The sequence below is a fragment of the Phymastichus coffea genome, unplaced genomic scaffold, assembly GCF_024137745.1.
Source record: "Phymastichus coffea isolate CEN01 unplaced genomic scaffold, Cenicafe_Pcof_1.1 PCOF00036, whole genome shotgun sequence".
NCBI classification, from domain to species: domain Eukaryota; kingdom Metazoa; phylum Arthropoda; class Insecta; order Hymenoptera; family Eulophidae; genus Phymastichus; species Phymastichus coffea.
This window is the reverse complement of record NW_026706847.1, coordinates 625,619-645,418: the sequence shown is the minus strand read 5'-3', so window position 1 is coordinate 645,418 and position 19,800 is coordinate 625,619.

Below are 19,800 nucleotides of genomic sequence, written 5' to 3'. Positions count from 1 at the left end.
GTGGATGCAGAGAGTCGAGGATCGTCTCGTCCTTGGTAACTCATCCTCTTTGGGCTTCTGCTGATCCCCTTGGTGCGCTGCAGTTGCAGTCTCTTCTCTGGTTAGGTCTTGGGATTTTTTTGGTGCGCCGCGTGCCGAGATTCATTTAACTGTAAGTCCGCGCTTGCACGCCTCTCTCTCTCTCTCTCTCTCTCTCTCTCTCTCTCTCTCTCTCTCTCTCTCTCTCTCCAGTTCGCCGTTAACACAGAATCACGAGTCGCTGGACTTTCTTTTTACTTTCTTTTCTTGCTTTTATCCGTGTAGCTCTCCTCACTCGCGTCCTTGGCTCACCGAGAGCGAGCATCGCAACCGCGCGTCAGCCTCTGACTTTGTAGGCTTCACTCTCCTAACCACAGCCTCTCGTCCTCTGTGATTTAATCCCTCCGCGACTCGTGCAGTGTACGCGCGGTTTGAGAGAAATAAAAAATCTGGAAGCGATGCCATGAAAAAGACCAAGTTCGTTCGTTGCAATTTCGCTGTAAACCATTTTCAAGTGCTTTTTAATTCCTTCTTTCCCTCTTCCTCCCCTCTCTCACACTCTATATGTCGCTCGTGGAGCATTATGAACTTTGAAGTATCGCACGTCAAGAGGCTTTCCAGGATTCTTCGCATTTTTTTAGTGGATGAAACAACTTCATTTGCCGAGAAAACGCTTTCATTTTTGACGCGATTTAATATTTTTTATAAAGAATTTGTCCACGGCATCTCTTGCCCGTAAAATTTTGTATTTTATATTTTTACAGTAACAAGGCATATTAACATTTAAATGTTTAACAAATTATTTTATATTTGTCGAAATCTCATAAGCATTTTACTTTGCTATTATTCCGTAAAAGTCATATTATTAGTCAAAGAGTATTAAAATAGCATTGCCAAGTTCTAAGAAATTTAAATTATTATCAGAATAATGTATATAAATGTATATGAATTCCTATATTAATAAGAAGAAACTAGTTTTTTTTTTAATTATCAAAATTCACTGCTCATAACGAAGGTTTGAACAATATCAGAAAATTACAGAACGTATCAACGAAAATCACAAAAGCGTGCTTTTAGGAGTCAGGGCTAATTAAAATATGGATCCGCAGGCAGATTAAATTACATCATTGAAAAGTTAAACGTGGGAAAGCCGAATTTCCGCTCGTCGAGCGCACAAGCGAGTTTAATTTGCAAAAGTCAGGAAGCCCGGTGAGCTTTTCAATAACCATTAATTATTAGAAGCCCTCTGATAAAGCTTGTAACGCTGTATCCACACTATAGCAACAAAGGCCCTCAAAGGCACGCACAGCCAGTTTGCTTGCCGTCGCTGCAGTAGCGTATTGTGCAAATTAAGTCGAACATGCAAAATACGAGTTTCATAAAGGCACCCGAGTGCGCCTCTGTATGCCGGTATAAGGGTGCGCAGTAGCACGTCGATTTGTTTTTGTTACGTCTTATAAGCCGCGTAGACTGTCTCGCGTAGGCAGCCAAGGTAAAACGGCTGGCGGCGGGGCATTGTTCCACGATCCGTGCGCATCAGGTCGAAACAAAAGGATCCATCGGCAAAAGACTCATATGCGAGCGAGCCGCTTATCGGTCTTATTAATATGGCGATGCACGTATATGCGCAAGAGCTTCATTGCACCCCCCCCCCCCTCCGCCCTCTCTCTCTCTCTCTCTCTTGTCATTTGCTGCAAATACGAAGGATTACAATGCGACCAACGGCCGTTTTTACTATAGGTATACAGGTGCATTGTACGCGTCCGCGCTCTAGGGCGTATATACGAGTGTACGCGTACGTATGCACAGGAAGCTGATACGACAAAAGAAAGAGAAAATCAATCGGTGTTATCGGTGGCTGCCACTCCAATCAAAAATTTGTGCGTGCACTTTCACTTTTGTTCGACCCCGTATGCGCATAGCTGTGTCGAGTGCATTAACTTGATTGTTCCCCGACTCTTCTTTTATCTTCGCTCTCTTTTCTCGCTCTATTGTTGGGCATACGTATCCAAACATTCGACGCTTCTTTGTTGCGATTATGCTAACCATTTCGAAAAGCGTGCGCCGGAATCTGCCTGAGCTGTTTGCCATTTTGTAGCCCTGCAGTGTACGTATAGAGAAATTAATACTTTTTTAAGAATTTTATGATTTGTTTCGATGTGCTCTTTTTTCCGTAAAATGAGCATCTACACGCGCACGCGTGCGCGTGTTTCTCTATAATGTGAGAGTTTGGAAATCCTTAACATCTATACACTACCAAGTTGCAATTCCGGAAAAATATGGTTTTTACATTAATATTTATAAAATGTAATAATTTTCCGGTAGACTAAATTATTAAACTAAAATTGTTGAATATTTTTAAGGACTTTGGACCTAAAGAAGAACAAAATGATGTTAGTATAATAAAAATACTTAGCTATACATTTATTTAAGTATATTCGTTATAAATCACGCGAGAAGAGTTGTATGCATTGTCGTTTATTTTAAATTATTCGCTTTTCCGCATCAATAAAAAACTATGTAAAAGTGAAAAAAATTGTAAGAGCAAAAGTTATTCCACTTTATAGTTTATGAATGCAACGACTTCGTCTATGTTGATTGAATATTTGACGAGACATGAGAGTACACTAAATCGACACGATTACTTTACCGATGTAAAAAATTATTCAACCAGTAAAGAGGCTGCTCCTGAAAATTAATAAGTCTTTGGAGAATGTATTCTCGGGGAAAAGCGACTATTTTTAAAAGCGGGAGAGACGAGCTAGAAGCAATCTGAGAAATTGAAAAAGCTTTTAATGACACGAGACGGCTGCCGAAAAACACGGCTGCTTCCTTTGATAATAACAGGTCATTAGTTGTGCCGAGGCACTCGATTCTCGGCGAAAGGAGCTCAACTATTGTGTGTACTCGACTGAAGTAGCGAAGGATCAACGAGAGAGAATCGTGGCTCGCGCGCGCCGAAAGTGGAAGAGCAAAGAACGACCGGCGAAGCAATTAGTGCTCTCTCTCTCTCTCTTTCTCTCTCCTTTCGTCGTCGCCGTCGTCATTCGGGGAGTCTCGGTGTCGCGAGCCCGAGTCAATTGAAGGAAAACGAGCCCTAACTACGTCGTCGCACACATCCTGCGGGGATAAAAGGCGTAGGTAGACAAAAGGCGGGAGGATGGGGGACGTGTCAGTGGCAGGCCGGCATAGCCGGAGCGAAAGGGTTTGGGCGATGCGCCGCCACCGCCGCCGGTAGATTTGCGCTTGTAAATCAAGCGGCCCAAATTTACATGAGATTTATGGCATTCCGTTTGCTCGGCCCCCAACTATACCTATCCTGCTACTGTTGCGGCGCTGTTGCTGTTGCGTAATGTCCTCTGGCGAGTTGCGCGCCAATGCGCAAATCTTTCTCTCCCTTCTCTTTGCTCGGCTCTAGACTCCGTTTTTGCATTTCACGAACGTCTGCTGCCGAGCTCTCTTCGCAGCGTTTAGCCACGTTTTCTTATTCTATATCCGCATCATTATTTCCACAAGCGCGTCTTTCCCTTTCTCTTCGCAATCCCTTTTTTTCTCTGCCTCTGTGCTTTTCCTTTTTTATTTATTTTTTTTTTTATCGCAAATGAAGCTTTGTTTTTGGCCGTGGCGCGCGGTTTGTTACGCTCGCTTGAGAGCACTTTATTTTACGCTGCTTTATGTCTCTCTTCGCGAGCGCAGCGAGCAGCGCCTGTTTATGAAGAATATCTACCTCTGTCGGCACATTTAACAAGTGGATAAGATTCTTTATGATTTACTTGCCAGCTAGCTTACTTGTTTCAACACTGCGCGGCGCATTTATTTATTTTTTTTCTTCTTTTTTATCCAAATAAACTGCAGCTGAAACGACGCTATATTATTATATTTTCTTTAATCAACTATATTCGGCAAAAATCTTAGTTAAAATTAGTAGAATATGTTAAATTCAAAACTGTTTTTTGACTTTTTCGCATTAAAATGTTCATTCTAAAATGCTCATACCAATCTAAAGGATCTACTTTTGTTCCGGCATAACACGCAACAAGAAATCAACAAAAATATATAACTCCAATTAATTACGGAACCAAATTGATGAAAGTAATAAAGGACGATGGGCGCGTATAATTAAAGTTCGCTGGAAGAATATTTGTGATTCTTATTTTGAAGCCACTCGTATGTCTGTATGTATGTGCGCAGACACAAATTTCGATTCCCAGCACACTCTGTGGGTTATTCATTCGCGTCTTTTCCCCGGCCGACGTCTCCTCTAGCTCTCTGTTTTTCTTACATGCACCGAGCAAACATCCCACGATGACATATATACCCTCATCCCCCTGTCGGCGTCGTAACGAGTAGACGTCGTTCGCCTCTCTCTCTCTCTCTCTCTCTCTCTCACTCTCATACGAGTTATATATTTTTGCACACGATGACTGGCATCAATGCGGCGCTGTTTTTCTTTTCATCCACCCTCGACTGCAGAATCGAGGGCGTGAACGAACCTTATATGACTTTGATCCTTGGTCTAACCCCGTGCCGACATGGAATGTATTATGCTGCAATGTAAATAACGCGATCACATTTCAGGACAGATAAGACTGTCAGCGGGGGTGCCTATACGCACGGGACTCACGTGTGGATTAAATGACTTTCGATGTCGCGGTGTAATGAGAATTGGCCGCTGCCGCCTGCCTCGTAGTTACGAAGACGAAGAACCTAGGAAGAATATACGGAAATTAAAAAGTTGTTCGTGTCTGATTAGTGGGCCAGAGCGTAAACTTATGTGAGCTCGTATTAAGTGGACCTGGCGCGCGCTTGCGGGTTTGATTTATGAAGAGTAGTACGTGGCGCGCTATTTAACAGTAGGTAAAAGAGTTATTCAAAGTAGATACACGAGAGCGAGAGTAGAAAATGTGCGTCATAAATTCGCCGGTGAGTAAGTATCTTTTTACTAAAGGGATGATCATGTTTACAAGAGAAAGAGAGAGAGAGAGAGAGAGAGAGAGAGGAGCCACAACAACATCCTCCTCCCCCTCGCTCACTCTTTCTCGTAAACATAAATTAGTTAAAAGTTTTGCGCGCTCAAACGCGCGCGCAGTTTTAGTCTCCGCGCGCGCTATTTTCACTTGAGAAAATTATGTGCCGCGAGCCTCGTGTAGCTTCAAATTAAAACACATGCTCCTTCGAGTGAATTTTCGCGCGCACGGGGTCTTTATTTGAAAAGTTTCTCCTCGCTTGCCAACCGCGTTTTATGAATGACACGTTAGCTGCTGCCGCGTTGCTCTGTCACAACGCGAACTAGAAAGGGGTTTGCGAAAACTTGCTTTTGTAAATCTGCTGCGCTGGCCCGCGTGTTTCGCGTAATTTATTCGCCACGAGGAAATAAATGCGCTGACATTTATAGCTGCTTATGAAACATTCATTAATCGATTAAACACACACATACACAGGGCGAAATGCACCCTCGTGCGCCTTCCCCTCGAGATACGAAAAAAAAAAAAGGAAATTTCCATATTCCAGAGCTTATCAAGTGAAATTCGTTTTTACGGCCAACCGTATAAGTCGGAGACGGCGAGTTTATACGAATAGCTCACGCACAAAGCTATATGGGCAGGATAAATCGTGTCAGTGCTATCTGACGAAATCAATGCTCGTTAGCGTAAAAGCGCTGCACGCAGGTAAAAAGCAAAGTTACAACTGAAATCCAGCTCCCGTAAAAGTTGATCGGGTGGCAGGGGGGTGGTTCTATCACAGTAGGGCTAGCTTGCGGGGGGGGGGGCTGCGGTTGGCGTAGCTTAAGAGTTTGCTGCGTGCAAAGTGTCGCTTTCGGCTTACGGCGCGTCAACATGGAAATAGACCGGGCAGCAGCACAAGCGGCGGTGGTGGCGGCGGAGGCGGCGGCGGCGACATTGCCGCGGCTAAGGCGAAGTGTCAGGACGGAATTCACGGTAGTATTTCACGTCGCGCGACGCGACGCTCTCTCGGCCGCTGCCGGTAGGCACTTATTAATGGCCCCAACGCTCACACCGGCAGCACCGCCATCATGCTTGGAAGCAGTCTTCTGACACCCACTACGTTAAGAAAGCCATTAGATAGCGTGCGCCGGACCTCTAAGGGCGACCCATTGTTTCCCGTGTAGCTCTGAAATATCGCTCCGCGTCTCTTTCTCTCCCTATCGCGGGCGCGAGCACACGCCTGCAGTCCTTGAACTTCTTTTCTCTAGCTTCTGTTGCGCGTCTCCGTCGCACCTTTCCTCCTTCTTCTTCGTTTCTTCTGTTTTCCTTTTTCCTTTTGTTTTTTTGTTTCCCGTTTCTCCGCGAGCAACAAGATAAGCAAGCTTTTTCACTTTGAGTCTACTGGGACTCGTCGTAGCAAGGTAGTAATCTTGAGCAGTATGTCATACGTCCAACGCGGCTGCGCTACGAAATCGAATCTCCTTTCCAATCCTAATAGACTGCGGCGCGTACGTGCTCACTTTACTGATGCACGCGCGCACACATCTAAACGCACGCGAGCTATACTCCGAAAGCGGAGACATTAATAATTTTATGGGCAAGGGCGTTCCACGATAACATCTCAATTTTCGAAAGCTGTATATTCATCGACGCGATCGCTGCTGCTATGAATCATTGGCTGTCGAAAGTTACAGTACGCTTCAATCTAGCCGTGTGCTCTCAACTAATCCTACCTAACTTTTCAATTCAATCGTTTCTCGCTAATTGTCGTACCCATACATTCGCGTAAACAAGCAGATTATCGAGCTTGCGCGTACTAATCAAAGATGGCGCATTTTCTCGGCAATGCATTTCATTTTGTAGATAGTTGAAGAATCCCATAAAAATGAACGTGATCGACAAGAATGTCCGGTACGAACGTATCTGGAATTGACATTGATTGTGTCTATTGGTGCACCAACGTAACATATAATGTATGGTCGATAAGTAGACGAGAGAAATTAGAAGTGCAAATGATATTGCGGGCAGGTATAACAGTGACGGAGGTAAAATGCGCACGAGCATCGCAGGGACGATGCTCGTAGTAAAAGGATGCTTCCGCGGGTGCGAGACCGCACTCGTGTAAAACCAATTGGGCTCTCTGGCGCGCTGGCGCTCGAGACTGATGCATCGAGCTCACGATACCTTATAAGTTGCGCCGGGGGCGCCGGGGGCGCCGGTGAAACGCTCGAGAATGCAAGTATACGCGCGCTACGTGCGCTATAGCGACTTGGAGAAAGCACTGTGATAAATTTAAGAGAAGCGCACAGGTATGTGCAAGCACCCTTGTACGCTTGACTAGCCTCTGGGCTGCCTTGGCGATCGATACCGTATACTCGCGGCCCATTACCATTCCGCTCACGGGGCTAACTGTAGCTACTTCACCCCGAGACGACGGCGCTGCGTACGGAGCATCGTAATTGTCGCCCCTTTTAGTTCCTGCCTTTTCTTTTTCGACGCGCCTCGCTGAATTTTTTAGTCGCGTGCCCTCGGCTTCGCGTCGCGAGGCCAATCGTTGAGAAATTAATAAAGACCCGAGCAAACGATGGCTTATCTTTGTAGCTGGAGTCTGTGTGGCGCCGTCGCCTTTCATGATTTATGCCCACGGAGGAAATCGCGTAATTGGGAATTTACCTTGGCTCTCACCTCAGATTGCGCCCTCACCTCACGCGACAGGCATTCCTCTTTTTTTTTCTTTGCTTTTTACGATCTACGTCACGAAATTAAGCGAACGCAACATTAAATATTAGTTTATCTTAATAAATTAGCTAACATTAGCAACTCGGTAGGCTGCATTGTTTCTTAACATTTTTTTAAGTATGTACTTTGTTTTTTTCTTCTTGTTAACAGTCAGTTAGAAATAATTATGGCGCTGTATATCGGCTAAATGATAATTATTCGCGTGCTTTTAAATACTTAAGACTTGCCGGACTTTTTTTAAACGTTGAATTCATTAAATTAATAGCTGCAACTTTGTCACATTCTTACCTTGAAACAATAACGCGTGCAAGATTAAAAAAAATTACTTTGCACGTGTTAAATAAACGTGAAACAATAGTTTTATTAGTTAAGTTATTGTCAACTTTCGATCGTATCAGAGATTAAAATTTACAGTATTTGGTTTACAGTATAAAATAAATAGATGTAATTATCTCAGGAGAGACGTTAATACTAGTTCAAAAGTTTTAAAATTATTTGTACAAAATTTGAATTAAATTAATGTATCACTGCAACATTTTTTATAAATAGTGAATCGATGTTAATTGAACTCAAACTACTAATTAAATCAATCAACAGGTGACAGTCCATATAACCGTGACGAATTTGTAAATGACATTTTTTCTGTGATAAAATGTTAATGATAACCGGACTGTACCATATGCAAAAAATTCTTTGAAAATTGCATAAAACCATATATTTTCTTTAGTATCGTGTATTATTTCAGGTGAAAAGCGGTAGTTAAAATTGAAAAATACGTAGAAAAGACAATCGAGAAATGATTGAATAGCCTGTCACCACGTCGATCAAACTTTTAGTATTTATGAAGGTGCGGTATATACAAGGGTCGAGAGTCCACTGATTAAATACAAGCAGACTCAATAGACGCTGGAGCTAAGCTCGTAATATCCAAAACGGTAATCAATTTAAGCAGTACACGCGTGCGAGAGTGTATGTGTGTGCGTGTGTGCGAGGGAGAGAGAGAGAGAGAGAACTTGCAGGCAGGGCAACACTTGCTCCCGGTTTTGCACCTTTCCGCGCTGCTGCCGGGGCATGCGCCAAATCTACCCTCCTCACTCTCTCAGTATTGCAAAACCCTCTCTGGCGCTGCTTCTCTGGTGCGCGCAAGAGGGGAGGTTGGCGAACCGGCAGCGCGCATTCAACCGCCGGCCTTCGACGTGGCTGCTCGAGCTTTCGTGCAAGCGCTAGTCGGTCTGCAAACCGCGTGCAGTTCGCTCACGTTGTTTCATGCTGTCTCGTGTATAAGCCACTAATAAAATTACCTTAACTCGACTCTCTTTCTCGCATTCCTCTATTCTATTTGCTGTCGCCGCTACTGCTTTTTTCTGTTCCATGCTAGGGATCACGATGCAAAGTGCTCGTCAACCTCGCCTCACAAGTACTCCAGTGTCATTGTGAAGCTGCCGCAACACACGGAAAAATAGTTGGGGCTCTATGCTTGTATTCGCTGGGATTGCAAGCGAGAGAAATATTGTTGAAAGATCGTTCAAACGATACCTAGTCACTTTTAGCGAACAAGTATGCTGTTGCTGACCTTCCACATACGTATTGCGGACCTTCTGATACGCATTCAATTCCGCTGGTAACCTGAAAGCTGGGACATAGGAAATAAAACACTAACCTCGATTGGCCGACAGTGCGAGATTTTAGCGAACGGCCCGCGGAGCGCGTGGCCTCGCGACGCAACACGAGAGTCGGAGGCAGCACAAGTGAGAGAGTGCGTGTGCCTGTGCGCGAATTACGTGTCGTCGCCGCGGCGAACAACAGATGCCAGCCAAACATGTGATTTGTTCAGTCGAGTCAACAGCCCGTGCGATCCTTGCCGTGCGTCAACTGAGTCGACTCCTTAGTCCCTTGTCGAGCGCTTGAAAAGGGCCCGAAGCCGGCGCGCGCGCGCGTTCTGCGTTGCCGCTGCCCCAGCGAAACAAACAGCGAGAGAGAGAGAGAGAGAGAGAGAGAGAGAGAGAGAAGGGAGCGACGTAAAAGAGAGAAGTGATTTTTAACTGGTGTGCGCGCGCGCGTAAGTGAAAGAGCTGCACGAGGATGCCACCGCCGCAGGAGAGGAACGCCACCACCTGCCAACAACGCTGCTGCAGCTATGGTGTTCTGATTCTGCTTGGATTTATCGGTACGTTCGCGCGATTCAAGCTATACCTACCTCAGCTCTCTCCCCCTTCTGCGAGTGTGATGCGCAAGCATCGACGCCGTTTATTTTCCCGAGATTTATCGTGTTTGTCGAACTGATTTGCACGAGGCTTAGGTCTGACATCCCTAAGAGTCAACTTGCTTGCCTGCACGTTGCTGGTTTCAGGTTATGTGCATTTAAATTGCGGCCTATAAGTAACGAAAACTGGCCCGAAATGTTGCTATGTATTTTCTGCTCTTACACTGTGCCCACTATATGGATCTTTCTTTAAAGCTACTTCTTTCTTTATTTCACGGGGTTTGCATAATTAAAAATTAATGATGGATTTCAATAATTCTAAAAAAGTCGTACACATTCGATTTTCCATTGAATCGCATTAACTGAATGGTTGAAAAGGACACGCTGTTATTTTATTTTTTTAAACGTAATTGATAATTTAGCTCGCATTTTCTTCAGCTATCAAAATCAATATCACGAAGCAGAGCAGATGTAATATTACCAAATTCGGTTCGAACTGCAGTGTTTGAAAAATAAATATCCAATCGATCAGAGAATTCAATCAGATTTTTGTTCATCATTGTCAATCGGATCTCTGCGAGTTAAAAATCTATATTTGTGTAAGAATAGTCAGGTCAGACGAATTCATAAATATGAGCGTTACGAAAAAGCCCCATCAAGTGACAAAACGATATTTTTTATTCGCGTTTAATCCCTTTTCGCGAAAATTATGCATTGCCATTCGTGTAATGGATAATTAAGACAAAACAAAGCATCGGAAGATTTTTATTTATGACAAATGCAATTGTAATGAATCTATAAACAGTTACGAATGAGTGGGGCGTTAAAGCTGCGCTAAAAAGAATTTAGTAAACATTTTGCGTGTAATAGTCGAAACATACATTATTTATCGGTTATATCAATTATATATTTATTATTTATTTATCAGTATTTAGTATAATTTAGTATAATTTATCAGTTATATATTTATCAGTCGAAACATACATTAAATACTCTTTCACTTTTATGAATTGAGCTAATATAATAAAAATTTTGTGACTGTTATACATAACAAATTGGACGGGCATCGTTGTTCGTGCAATCTTTTATGGTCTGCCTTTAGATTATACGAAATTCGAGAAAACTGTACGGTGTGCATCTCTTGACAGTTGCCAAGATGAAATAATAGGATCTCCTTTCATGGCTCCCTTCATTTTCTTTTACGGTCGGCAGGCTCGCAGATGAAGCAAGTTGTGAAAATTAAAAATTCTAATTTTCCCGCTGAGTTGAGCCGGCAGTAGAACTTCACGCGAGCGCAATCATCACGTGCGATCCTCTACCTCCGCGCCTGACTTAATTCAGTTTAAGCAGCTTGCTAGCGCGTCGAATGAAATTAAAACCGATGACACGTTAAAACGCCGTATAAATCATTTGCCGCATCTATGTGATAAAACTCTCCTGCGCGAGCGGATCACACTTTCGCGCGCGTCTGCTTGTCAATATTTATACTTATCCTCGAGAGCAGTGCGAAAAATTGGCGTTGGGGCATGTACACGAGTGACTTGCTCGTGCGAAAGCGTTGACGCGTTGGAATTAATTTTGCTTCCTTCTTCTCCTCCCCTCCCCCCTCTACGCTTGTCATGGCCATTATTGTTTATTACTCGTCTCGTTTCAGCGCGGCGGCATCGCGAGTCACTGCGGAGCAATTATTCACGAAATTAAGGCCACCTACCCACACGCATAGTCTAATAGAAAATATAGCTACCCTCACCGCTAACTGCACCGAGGGCGAGATGCATAAATGTAAAAATCCTGCTTATCCCATAGTTTTTCTCTCCTTTGTTTTGCCGCTATTTCATTTTAAATTGCTGACACATTAAGCTTATGCGCGGTCCAACCCAACCCTCTACCATTCTACCTGCCTCTCTCTCTCTCTCGCTCTGCGTTTAACAAACGCTTAAGCTCTTGGCTCACGTTTCTTGCTACTGCGAGTAATGCATCATTTTTTGAATAATTTATCAAATTTCTTGCCTGCTATTCCATTCAAAAAGGGGATTTATCCATAGTGACAACACTGCCTGTAGAAATTAGCAACAATTCGTCATATAATTTGAAATACGTCGGCAACTGCGTAGAAGTGAAAATAGGCCATTTGTTTTGTTTACACTAATTATAAACTTTGCAATTAGTCGGTTCATTTTGGTATCATAACCCGCGAATTAATGCTAACTAGATAGCCCGTCTTAAACTTTCAGAATTGTAAGCTGCATTAATAACCCAACGTCGCCTTCAGAGCAGCTGCGCGTATCGAGGCAAAACCAAAACGAAGAGCGAACGAAAGTAAAAGAAAAGAAAAAAATCATTTTGTATATATAATCGAAAGCGATTCACGTATACAATGTCAAAAAAATGTTCTTTTTTGCCACTTGCGCTCGCGGCTTTCGATCATGCTGACATCGCGCTCAGCAAAGCACAAAAGAAAAGTATAAACGTGATGGACGAGGGTAGCTAAGAAGTTGTGTGTACATGTACATGTACGTGTGTGTATGTATATATGTGTGCGAGTGCAGCTGTTCACTGCTAAATGTTAAATGATCGAGCGAGCTGCTGCAGCCTGTCTTTTAGTGTGCGAATACGTGGCTATACAGCGTGAAATGAAGAGGAGCGAGAGAGAGAGAGAGAGAGAGGACTCTGCACTGACTCAACAGGTTACACTTTGGGCATTGTTCGGCTAATTGAATTTGCTTAGGCTATGCAGCTTTCGTAAAGTCTCTCCTTTAGTTACACGCTTTTATATAACGATATCGTTGCCGAGGCGCATTTCTGTATATGCGACGACGACGACAACGTCGCGTCGATTATACGCGGATTATCCGGGCACAAATGATTGCTGCCGGCCCGGGAAATTACCTCGAGGCCATTCCACCGGAAGACGCGCCCGCTTGCTCTGTAGAAACCAAGGACTCCCGGAGATTCGCAAACTCAATCCGCTATTATATACGTTCATAATGGAGTTGATACAACGGTGCAGCTTTATAGTACTATAACTCCGTCCCTTGCTAAAATCAAGTCTTAACTAACAGACATTCTTTGTTTTTTTTTTTCTTTAAAGAAATTTTACAACTATATGATTACAATGTCCTTCGTAATTTCTTGTTTTTCATTGTTGAATCGATTTATAGGAGATTTTATTCATTATGCAAGCTTTTTAATTATTAATGCGGTTGCGACATAATTTGTGGATTGCATAAATACGTACCTACCGGAAAAGCATTATTAATTATAAAAATTACGTTTCACCATACTTGCTTGCATCTACACATTTACATTGAGTAATAAATTAGCCAATACTTTTTGATATCTGATAGTGTTTTTATTATTCAAATATAAGTTTTGAAATTTTTAGTATAGAAAGAAACGTCAAAACATACGATGCTGTGCTACGATTGTTATCGAAACGTCAAAAAATCAAACGACACGATTGATTGATACAACGAGAACTGCATTTTGAACTGCAATCGTTGCAATCGTGACGCAGCGACGAGAGGCCTATATTGAGTAAAAGTGAACGAGAATCGTGCTTCGTGAAATTCGAGTAATCTGAATTGAAGCACGCCGCTGCCGCTGCTGCTAACGAAATAAACGAAGAGAGCTGTGAACAGTCAGAAAAATAAAATAAGAATGCGCTTGCGGGAAAGAGAACAAAAATTAAATAGACTTGGACCCTTTCCAGCTCGAGCATTGGAAAAATAGGTCTGCGAAGACAAAGACAGGTACGATCGCAAATAGACGGTAAAGATTTTTCGAGGAGATTTTGGGAAATACCTAACAAGCCATTCTATTTTTACTTGCAAAAAAATATGCATTACGCTATTAAATTAAACAAAATTTATCAATTTTGATGTATCACAGAAGTTATTATTTTTTCTCGTGTAACTCGTACCATTTACAATATTAATAATAAGTTCTCATATCATACAATTCAGCAAAAAAATTTATAAAATATTTACTGTATCACAATTAACAATACACGCATTAAAATTAATGTAAACACACGCGAAATTTTATTCGCAGACGCTGTTATATAATAATTTATGTACAAACCAAGATTAAATATTTCATTGAATGCATAATCACATGTACATATACATTATATTCAATACATTATAAATCATAATTTCAATTATCGCCTGCATCCAAAACTATTTTTAATCAAATGCAAGGTTGAATTTTGAGAGCAGATTCACTTGATAATCTTCAAGATAGATAATTTATTTTAATATTAAACAAATTACCAAGAATTTACTCGGTTGTCCATTTACATTATAACTATAGATTTGGTAAGGTATTGTATTACAGTTGTATAACTCCACGAAAAAGCGAATCGCTGGAGTTCAGTATTTCAGTATTATACTAAAACGACTATTGACACATTAATAAAAATCAAAAAGTTAGAGAATAAACAAAGCAGTATAAAACACAAAAAGTTGTTCTGATTATAATATACTGTATAAATGAAAAGCTCGCCAGTCAGGACGCGACGGTTCTCCTGGGAATCAGAAAAAGCAAACGAACATGGCGGTAGCTCGCGCGTGTGCAAGCTCGATATTTATTTGCATATAAATATTCATCGTCGCCGATGATACAGCCAGGATAAACGAATTAAGCGGCCCCCGATCGTCGATAGCTAATATTTATATTCAGATAGTTTTAGCCGCGCGACAGTTCCATTGTTACGTGGGGACACACCAGTCATCGACGGATATCGAGATGCCCGCTTACAGTCGTTGACGTTTATTGCCAACGAATTAACCCTCATGTTATATTTGGGATTTTTTTTATGATGAAAAATGCTTGCCCGTATTTTTGGTTGATAAGTAAAGTAACTAATTTCTTTTTTTTTTTTCATATTATCGCATAATTACGAGGAAAGATTTATAGCTAGTAGATAATGACACAAGTTCGAAAAATAAGCTTTTCATCAAAATGTCAAAGCATTTATGATGAATGTAAAGGTATCGGTTACGATGGTCGTTAAAAGCAGCATCTAGGTCAAAACTGAAAATTAACTTCGTCAAACTCGAGCGAATCACCAACGGCGGCACACTTCCCCCAAGAGATAAATTATAAGCAACGAGTTCGTTTAGCCTGAAAAGTATTCCGAGCTTTACAAACTTTACATACTAATTGTCGTAATCTGCTAATCTTTAGAATAGCCTTTCTCTCTCGAGCAAAATGAAAAAGAATGAAAGTACAATAAAGACTTCAGACGCGTCCTTAATGATTTAGGAGATTGCCCGTAGAATTTCAAGCGGTCTTTAACTTGTTTCACCTATCGAATTACATTAATGACTTATGTTTCCAAAATAATACAACCAGATAAGTTTGTCTAGTTAATTTTGTTTTCGTAAACAATAATAAATTCCATGCTGTGCGAAAGAATGATAAATTTTAAACCGTAGTTAGTCTACCGGAACAACGCAAAAAATTAGAGAATTTACATAGTTGAGAAAAACTAACCGCAGTCCGGTAGAAAAAAATGATCACGTAGTCAGATTTTATTTGGCCAAATTCGCGTACAATTTACAAGCAATTTACGTCATCCCTTGCGAAAGCAGTGCATGAAATTCAAATGTCTTGGCAGTAAAACAACTCACTCCGCAGACACCTCACCCTCCTTCCATCTTTCTCTCCATCTTCAGTTGTGCGACGGTGGCGTTTCACGAGTCGGCGGAAGCTCGCCCAGCCGAATATTTCCGCTCTGATCTGATGTCTTCAGGCGACTTTGTGTTTCTCTAAACTTGTAGGTATCATCGAACTATACCAATGTTGCGTTATATAACAACTTTGTTCTCGCAATTGTACACTGGTTATTCTTCATTTCTTATGTAGTTGTATATTTAAGGCGATTAAGTAAGTTTAGATCTTCCAGTGAAAACTGCCGAAGAAAAGCTCATTTTTAACACTATTTTCGCTCCCGGCGCCTCGTTTATTCTTCGCTCTCGCTCTCTCTCTCTCTCTCTCTCTCTCTCTCTCTCTCTCTCTCTCTCTCTCTTATTCCTGTTTTTTGCGTTTTTCACTAGTTGTGAGAAAAGTTTCATTAATGCTGTCATTTTATAATTAGTGGTCTCCGCTGTAATGGAGCTTTTATGAACGCTATTAAATGCGAAACTCGCTACACAAAAGTTGCCTCGTGTATATTAAATTTGTTTTCATATCGTTTCATCTCTCTCTCTCTCTCTCTCTTTCTCTCACTCACTTGGAAAACTTCCATGTTTTGTTTTATTTCTCGGGTCATAGCCGGTAATCATAACTGTCAACTGTCATATTTCGTTCAAATTTCATCTACGGAAATGAATTTTCGTGCAGGTTGTGTGAAGTTCAACAACTACGGTTGAAGTTTTGAGAGCTATCGATTTAAAAAGAATTAAAAATTACAACTCTAAAATTATACATCGGGCAAATTATTCAAGTCACGTTGAGCTGACAGTGCGCTTTAACGCTATAAGCAAATAAAATATTTAAACAGACTTTGACAAAAATAACCTTCGCCCTCTCGAGTCATATTTGTACAGTAGGTATACGTAATTTAAAAATATACTTTTAATAACATACGCAGTATACATTAAAGTTCTCCCGTTAAGTTATAAATTATGACAAATCCTCCCAATTTTACTTTTACACGCTTTAAATAATTTTATTTGTTTTATTTTGCTATTCCAAAGCGTGCATTCGTTTATTTTTCTTTGATGTGTCAATATTATTTTAGCCAAACAGAAATGCGACATTATGTGTCTGTGTGTGTGTATCTTACTCTGAATATTAACACTTCATTGGAAACTATGAATATCTAACGTGGAATATTGGACCATGCATAGGATATAATAACAATCATAACAGTAGCGACAATAGCGAGAATAATAGTAATAATAATAATTTGCTCGATCATTGTTATCAGGATTGCAAATCGATTAAACAAACGGTAGGCTAATTGAGGGTATTTGCATACCAGGGGAGTGTATAGGATTCGTCCAGCATATAAAAAGCATAACAAAAGACACCGGAATGAGGGTGGAAGTAAAATAAGTGTGTAAGAGAAAGAGAGAGGGAACAAGAGTTGTAAATTTTTTTGTGCACGGATGCCCGCGCGTTCGCACACTCGGATTATAACGGTATTAACTCTCTCTCTCTCTCTCTCTCTCTCTCTCTCTCTTTCTTGTTTGGATACTTCTCTCTCTTTCTGGCAACGCGGCCAGTGTATATCTAATTAATTTGGCGGCGTTGCGTGCATTCAAGAAGATGAGGTAAGGGCGATATAAGCGCGGCATATCCCAGCGCAACTACGCACTCGCTGCTAAGTTTGAAAGCTTGACGCGTCGATTGTGAGAGCGCGCGGGCCTCCGCCGAAAACTTGCCTAATTAGAGCGAATGCCGCGCAGAGAGGCGGACGTCTTGCCTATATATATATATATATATATATATGTATATATATATATGCGCCGTATACGACGAGATAGAAGATGCGGCGGCGGAAACCCAGCGAAAGTACGAGTGCAGAAGCAAATTACGCTACTTCGGACGTGCCTACTGTGCAGCTTTATTATGCGCAAGCTTGCTGCTGCGCCGTGATTGTTTGAGACTTGCACGCGCTCCCCGAGATGTAAGGCAACAGGGACGAACAAAAAAAAGAGGTCTTGCCGAGTTTATTGAGCTGCTCCAGCCGCGCTTTTCTCCCCTGTGGCAAAACTCATTTGGCTAGACGACGGAAGCACTGACTTTTACCTTGAGGCTACGTTGCGTACAATCGTGTGTTATTTCGAAGTTTTCATTATTTGCTCTAGCAGTGATGATAGCGATTTGACTGCGTAGTTTCACGTGGACATTTTTTAAATATTTCAATGGAGATAGATTCATGATGATGTTTTTCACAGTTATTATCTATTGATTACTTTTAAAAATTAATGAGCGTAAAAAAATATGGTCGATTATTATTTTTCGAAGTTAAAAAAATATATAATAACCAAGAAAAAAAGCTCTTAATATAAACCAATTTTCCTATAACGTAAAAAAAAACAGAATATCTTTTGAATTAAAGAAAGAATCTTATCAAAACAGATTCCTTTGGTTACACAAGAACTTTTTTAAGTATATTTACAAGCTTAGAACGTTGTCGAATTTTCATAGTGTTCTTTCACTGTCTCTTAAAATAAGATTATTAAAATATCAACGAAAAAGCCTTTGTCATCTTTGAAAATGAATATGGAAGATCATTATCGTCTAATTGTGCAAATTTAACGTTGAAAATGTGAGGGCAGCCGCTTGTAGTCCAGGATAGTAAAAAAAAAATCATGCACTTGCGAGGTAGAATTGAAAGAGCTTGGAAGAGAGGAAGAGGAATTATTCATTTTTATAATACGTCAGAGCAATGTTGAGGAGAGAGGGAAAACGAGTAGAGCTCTGAATTTTTAGCGTTTAACGAGAGTGTTATCCAGGAGCTGTCGGGCGTCGAGTGAGATAGAGACGAAAGCTGGGCGAGCGCTATCTCGAGCCCCGTTTTTCCATCAAAACGTGCCGCACCCGAGCGCGCTCGCTTTCTTTTCCTCCCGACGCGTTAGCCTGTATTTCGCGCTTCGGCAAGGCTGAAGATTCATAGTGCAGCTCTCGCCGAGCTTGCTGCGTTTTTTGTTTTTCTCGCTCCTCTCTCGTTTCATCAATTTATAGCCGCCGAGAGTAAAAGACAGTAAAACTAAACAAAACGGAACAGCGGCTCGAATAATCAAGGGTGCAGTAAGGCCGCTGCTTGAATTTCGGAAAGTAACAAAGGAGCTGATACGAGTGATAGAAGTAAACGAGAAAGCGATAATGAGGAGCGGGGGGGGGGGGGGGGGGGGCAGTCGACAGAGATTGATGAAAAACTCGCGCAGGCGTTCGCTTTTTACGCTAGTTGGAAAAGCACGCATCACTTCTAATTATTGTGTATTCGGCGAAAATTTGATTTTTCATCGACGAAAATATATTTTTTTTCGTCAGTTTGACAAAGTTCATTCAACCAATATCTTATAAAATCAAGTTTACCATTCGTTTTTTGATCATTGAATCATCAGACTTCGATAAAATTCACGCGAATCCGAAGTGTATTTCAAGCTTTGCTTTTAATCTCGGCATCGATATGAAAACGATTAAAAAAAATAAGAATTATTTTCGCAAGGAAAAAGAAATGTCAAAGGCGCGTTACGATAATCTATTTTCAGGCAAAAGAGCTTCGTGCTTGAACGCGGTAGTTTAGAAGGTTTGTAATGTTCACGAAGGGAAAAAAACCAAGAGAATGATTCCATCCAAAGCGAACATTAAATTACCCGTCGTGTGCACATTCTGTTCGCAAATCGTTCTATTCGTCATGTTTGCGGGGGAGCTGTAGAAAAACCGCGGCCGCATCGCCACAAAGCTCGCGGGGAGAGTAGGCAAATCGTCGTGTCGCTCCGAAGAAGTCCATCAAGCATCGGCTCACCAAACTGAACTCTGTTCAATACCAAAAAAAACCGACCGTGTCTCTCAAATGTGAAAATCTCTCTCTTGAAAAGAGAGAAAAGAAAAGAAGAAAATCATTCGCGCTGAATCGACCGTATATCTGCGTTTCATCGTTAAACAGTTTATCGCATTGTATCCTCGATAATTGGATCGGAGAGCTTTTTCCACGGTCGCGAAAATAGGATGGAACGAGAGGCGAAGGAGGAAGAAGAAATTCGCCGAGAAGCTCAATAATTGGTTTCGTTTCGACAAATATGAGGACTTGGCTTCGCAGGCGAAGATGGCTTATCGCAAGCCAGTGCTCGTGAAGATATAAAAGAGGTAGTCGGGCGCGCAGCCTAATTTGGTGGCGAGCGAGCGCGATATTCCAGGCCGTTAGAGCTTGCA